General features: G+C 37.1%; 1 pseudogene; it reads left to right on the top strand.

The window, feature by feature from the left end:
- Positions 1-4,543: 4,543 nt before the first annotated feature.
- LOC102833077 lies at positions 4,544-5,889 on the top strand (annotated as a pseudogene).
- The last annotated feature ends 406 nt before the right edge of the window (positions 5,890-6,295 follow it).

Raw genomic sequence — 6,295 nt, 5'->3', positions numbered from 1 at the left:
ACTGCAAAGGCATTTGGACTGCAAGGTCGGCAGTTCAAGCTCACCAGTCACTCCTTGGAAACCCTATATATGGTCGCTATGGGTCGGGACCGACTCAAAGGCACTTTACAACAACAACAATACAAGGAGTCCTGGTGTGGTGCTGTGGGTTAATGCATCAGACTGCAAAGTCATTTGAAATGCAGGATCAGTGGCTCAAGCTCACCAGCTGCTCCTTGGTAACCCTATATAGGGTCGCTATGGGTAGGAGTCAGCTCGATGGCACTTAACAACAACAACAACAATACAAGGGGGTCTCAAAAATATTGTGAAAATATTCATTATCTTTCATTTCCTTATTTCCATGAACTTTTTGAAGTCCCCTGATATGTATTGAAATTGTGGTTCCTATACGAGTTGGTCTGTTAACTGTCAGATCAAAAATTTGAATCTACAAATCAGTATGCTGGAGAAAGACAAGGCTTTCTGCTCCTGTAAAGATTCATAGCCTCGGAAAACCTATTCAGGGACACTCTGAGTCAGAATTCACTAGATGGCACACAACCACCAACAGCATATTTTTAAAAGCAAACAAGTTCTAATGATGCCCTTAGAAATTTCAGTCAATGAGACCTGGGGTCCCTGAGCCCATGGACAAGGACATAGCCAGCTGATATGAAGTCAGAGGAGACACACAAGAACACCCAAACTTGCAGATGGTACCCATTTGACCTAGTCTCGATGACTTGATAATCAGAACTTGACTAAATTTTTAAAAAATGATAAAAGAAACAAATGTAAATTGCTACAGTTTGATGAACCTGACCTATACCCATGGATGTAGTAGCTCAAAACACCAACAGAGAGGGAAGGAATCTCCATATCAAGCATCAATGTTATCCCTTCTGTATACAGGGTACATAGGAGACAGGCAACTTAGGCATTTGTTACATAAAATGAGGGAGCAATAAGAGCACGAACTGACTGGTTTACAAGGTTTCAAGAAGGAGTTTAGTTTAAGAGTGTGCAGGGGAGGATAAAGTCCCCAATGAGTCATTTTCATCTTGTTTAGATGGGTCTGGTGAAAAGAGATGGGATTAAGATTGTTATGATTCAATAGTGAGTAATTGTTATCAAGACTATTTGCAACTGTTTACAACTGCAAAGGTACAAGGTTTTTTAAAAGTTTTTTTGGTTTTTTTTTTCTGTAAATTGAGTGATAGTTTACATGAGAGAACATCAGCTTTACACTACTCATCCTATCATATTTCCTTTCATTACAATGATTACAATCCCCTCCATGCACCAAAACACTCAGGAACATGCAGTCATTCAAACACCAAAGGGCATACACTGCAGGCCTGCTCCCTGACCACCAGCACCCAGGCCCTCTCCCTCCATTGGTCTTGAATCCCCAGCCACTCTTCTCCCTTTATGGACCCAGGATCCCCCACTACTAGACTGCAAGTTTTTAAAGGTTTTTTTAAGACTGCAAGATCATTCACTCTCCCCTTTTTGCTACAAAATGTCTACCTTTACAATTGCAAAAATCACAATCAGTCATGATAAAAATTACTCACTACTGAACCACAAGAGTCTTATCCCCATCTCTTTTCACCAGCCCTGTCCAGACAGGTTGAAAACCACTCAGTGGAGAGCCTACCTTCCCCCACACCCTTTAAAACTAAACTCCCTCTTGAAAAGTTGTAAGCTAGTCACTCCGTGTTTTTATAGCCCCCACCCTCATTTTAGGTAGCCCATGTCTAAGTTGTCCAACCCTATCAACCCTGTATACAGAGTGGATGTGAATGATCCTTGCTGTGAAGATTCTAGAGGGAAAAGTTTTGTAACAAAAATGGGGGAAGGGTTAATCTTACAGTCCAGAAACAGAGGACCCTAGGACCATCAAGGAAGAAGAGCACAAGTGAACCCTCTCCAGAGAAGCAGCGACACCAGATATGGAGGCAGAGATGAAGACATGGAGAAAGAAAGTAGCTGAGGACTCTAGACTCATGGTAAGAGAAGGATTGAGTGCTGGCGGCCAGGAGGCATTCTTGCAGAATGTGCCTCTTGCTTGCTTAAATTATTATATATTTCTGAGTGTTTTTGTGTACATCTCCCCACGCAACTTACCAAAAAAAGAAAAACAGAGGGAAAGGAAACAAATACTATTGAATGATGATGCACGGAGGAAATTGTAATCATTGTAATGAAATGATGGTGTAAAGCCGATGTTCTCTCATGTAAACTATCACTCAGTTCTCAGATAAATAAATAAAAAAATAATAATCCATTATAAAAACATTCAACCAATGAAAATTATCAGGATTAAAACAATCAAATCCATTGTGCACTGGGTCACTATAAGTCAATTGAATAGCAGTTAACAACAATGATATCTGTAACTCTGCCATGTTAATTTGGTCATTCACAAATTGGTGGGTTATAAATCTAATCATGTGTGAATTACAAAAATAAAATGGATACAAGAACACTTGGGGTAAAATAACTGTCACATAAGGATTGCTACAAGTAAAAAAAATGCCAAGGAACCAAGGAATACCTGGGGTTACTAACAAGGAAGGACTGTTACCCTGTCAAGAGCTTAATATGGATTTTTAGCCTCCAAAACTATAAGAAAATTATTTTCCATTTTTTAAAAATCCACCCATTTGTGGTATTTAGGATCTTTGGTTGTGTAGTGGTTACAAATCGGGCTGTAAACTGCAAGGTCAGCAGTTCGAAACTACCAGCTGCTCCGTGGGAGAAAGATGAGGCTTTCTGCTCCCGTAAAGATTTACAGCCTCAGAAACCCTGTACAGGGTCGCTATAAGTCAGAACCGACTCCATGGCACATAACCACCACCATGTTACAGCAATATGAGGTAATTAAGACAGTAGGCTATAAATTTGGTTTAGTAGGTTACATCTAGCATATATACTTTTTTAAAAAATAGAATAAAATGGAATCGATTAAAATACAATAGAACACAACAGAATAGAAAACATCAATTTACATCACATGTATTATAAGGATAAGAATAGAGTTCTACAACTTCGTTTCATATGCATATACACTCACATACATGTCTATGTGTACTAGGCCACAATGTAAAACATGTTTTTTTTTTATGCACTAAAGTAAAAAATGTTTGAAGTCCATTGATATTGAGAAAGATTAAGAAACAATGTCAACATTTTACAATCTTGTCAGAATACATAATGAAGCTATTTGATGATTCCTTTATTCATGGTCTTAAACCAACAACTTTTGTCTGATTGGCAGATCTGTGTTAGTATCCATTTGTCCATAAACTCTATTGCCTAAGCCTCTGTTTGAGTACAAATAATCTCTGCTTTCCAGATATAGACAATGTCTATATTCACAACAGGTTTCACCTGAATTAAGAAAAATACTTTGAGTATGTCTATGCGATGTCAGATTAAAATTGTGAGTAAAATATCATTTTTTTTCACTTAGATTTGCTGATCCTTTTAAATTAATTTGTTTTATTTGAGTATGGTTATGTTTAAGTAGCAACACTTATGCCTGTTTTGACCAAAGTAAAATAGCAATTTAAATAGCAAAGCCATTTGTTTGGTACTGCCTTTTATCCAGAGGATCAGAAAGAGTATGATTTTACATAATGCACAAAATAAAGCGCCTACAGGAAAAATGATTCATTCATTTTATAGTGACTCAGTGATCAATAAGATCACTCCTTGATTAATTCAGTTGTGATCAACAGAATTAATCATGAAAATGACTTAAATTAATAGATTGACAGTGCTATGACATAATTTGCCTCTCTCTGCCTAAAGATTATTTTAATCATTCAAAGAACACACCATTTATTGTTTGTTTAGTTTTAATAATATTTTTGGCCAATTTTAGAGTTATAATTGCTTTATAAATAACAATAAGCCCATTAGTGTAGTAAATATAGTAATGTAATAGTCTACGACTGCACTTGTAATAACAATCAATTTTCTTTTCTAATTGCATTAATCATAGCATTACATACCTTTGCAATTTGCACAGGATTGTACTACATTAGGTACATGTCGTATTTCAATAAAGCATTTTTGTTACTTTCATAAATCTTTAGAACATAAAGTCATGAAGTTAATGGCAACTAAAGATTGATCTGTAGTTGGAATTCAGTGGGACATCATATCTTTTTATTGATTACTAAAACAGTCATTAATTTTTAGAAGTTGGTGGATATCTGGCAAGTTTAGAACTTATTTCAATATCATTCTCAATTCCAGCCACAGCTGTTCTCAGAATCGGGTAATAAGGAAGGGATGAAATGCACCGCGCCAGTCTTTGCTAGCAAAGACCTACCAAGGTGCACGCTAGACTTGGAGGAGAGAAAAAGGCGATTTTGAGGCTTTTCCTGACTGGCAAGGTCTGCTGAAAACTTCCTCCCATGTCCAAGATGGCCGATTGAGCACTATCCCGACCCTTTCGGGTGTCTGGAGGCCTCTGACGTCTGACCTAGTCGAGGGGTGGAGCAGTTAGTAAACAGCAAATGCAAGAGCTGCAGCTCAGGAGTTGGCCATGGAATGGAAAGAAGTTCTTCGCCAAGGGTTAGCGACGCTCAGCTCTGGTCCAAACAACAACAATAAAAAGTGAACAAGAATTGAAAGATGAAGAAATGAATTTATTACTAAATACTACTCAGAATAGAAAGGAGGAAGAAAAACACAAATGAATTCTATAAGACTATTCCCTGGTTTTATTATAGGTTGCCTGCTGAAGGTGAAGTACTACTACAGATTTTAAGAGAGGAATCCAGAGCTGTTTTTTTCTGAAAAGGAAAAGCAGAGAACTATTAGATAATGAAGAATTACAGAACTTAGGTTCTTGCTGGGCAAAAACACCAGACACCACCTATGATTGGAGAGGAAGCAATGATTAATTATGAAAACTTTTTGAAGATTTTTGAGAAAGCTGGACCAAAGTTCAAGCAGTTTTTCACAGCAAAAGTCTTTGCTAAACTCGTTCATACAGATTCCTATGGAATAATTTCTATTATGCAGTTCTTTAATTATGTTATGAGAAGAGTTTGGATTCATCAAACCAGAATAGGGCTCAGTTTATATGATGTTGCTGGACAGGGGTACATTCGGGAATCTGATTTAGAAAATTACAAATTGGAACTAATCCCTACTCTGGAAAAATCCTTTTACTCCTATTATGTTTGACTACAGTTAGAAAATTCTTCTTAGACACTTTAAGAACAATAAAAATAAAAATTCAAGATATTTTAGCATGTACCTACCTTCCAAGATGATTGATTGGAGCTAAGGGATGAGGAACTGTCCAAGGAGAGTCAGGTAACAAATTAGTTTTCTGCTCCCTCTGCTCTAAGAGTTTATGGCCAATATTTGAATCTTGATAAGGATCACAATGGCATGCTCAGTAAAGAAGATCTTTCCTGCTATGGAACAGCAAGCATGACCAATTTCTTCTTAGACCAGATTTTCCAGGAATGCCTAACTTATGATGGAAAAATGGACTACAAGACTTAGCTAGCCTTTGTTCTTGCATTAGAAAATCGAAAAGAACCTGCAGCTCTGCAATATATTTTCAAATTATTTGATATTGAGAACAAAGGATATCTGAATGTCTTTTCTGGTAATTATTTCTTTAGGGCTCTACAGGAAGTAATGAAAATCCATGAACAAGAACCCATTTCATTTCAAGATGTCAAGGACAAAATATTTGACATGTTAAAACCAAAGTATGCTTTGAAAATCTCTCTTTAAGATTTAATCAACAGTAATCAGGGAGACACAGTTACCACCATTCTCATAGATCTCAATGGCTTCTGGACATATGAGAACTGAGAAGCCCTTGTTGCAAATGACAGTGAAAACTCTGCAGACCTTGAAGATACCTGATTTCTGAAATCTGAATGCCGGATGCAAAACCTTTGAAGCAGAATTCTGAGAAATGGCCTAAATAAAACACTTTAATCTACCTACAGAACACAGCAAATGGGTTGGTTACTGGAATTTTGGTGGCAATAGTTTGGAAGCAAAAAAAAAAAATTAACTACTTTTTGAGTGTGTTTAGGTGCTGTAGAGTCAGTTCCAACTTACAGTGTCACTATGTAGGGTTTCCAAGAAGTGGCTTATGAGTTTGAACCATTATCCTTGCAGTACAGGACTTGCTTTATCCTAAACAGCGCCACACCAAAACTCTATTTTTCAGGAGGTAGTAAATGCTTGTTCCACTTAATGTACATACGAAACTGTGGGTTAAGGAAGACAGAAGGTGTCGACTGTAAATCAGAGGCATCTTTAA

The sequence above is a fragment of the Chrysochloris asiatica genome, unplaced genomic scaffold, assembly GCF_000296735.1.
Source record: "Chrysochloris asiatica unplaced genomic scaffold, ChrAsi1.0 scaffold00180, whole genome shotgun sequence".
NCBI classification, from domain to species: domain Eukaryota; kingdom Metazoa; phylum Chordata; class Mammalia; order Afrosoricida; family Chrysochloridae; genus Chrysochloris; species Chrysochloris asiatica.
The sequence above is the reverse complement of the archived record's forward strand: the minus strand, read 5'-3'. Positions and strand labels throughout refer to the sequence as shown.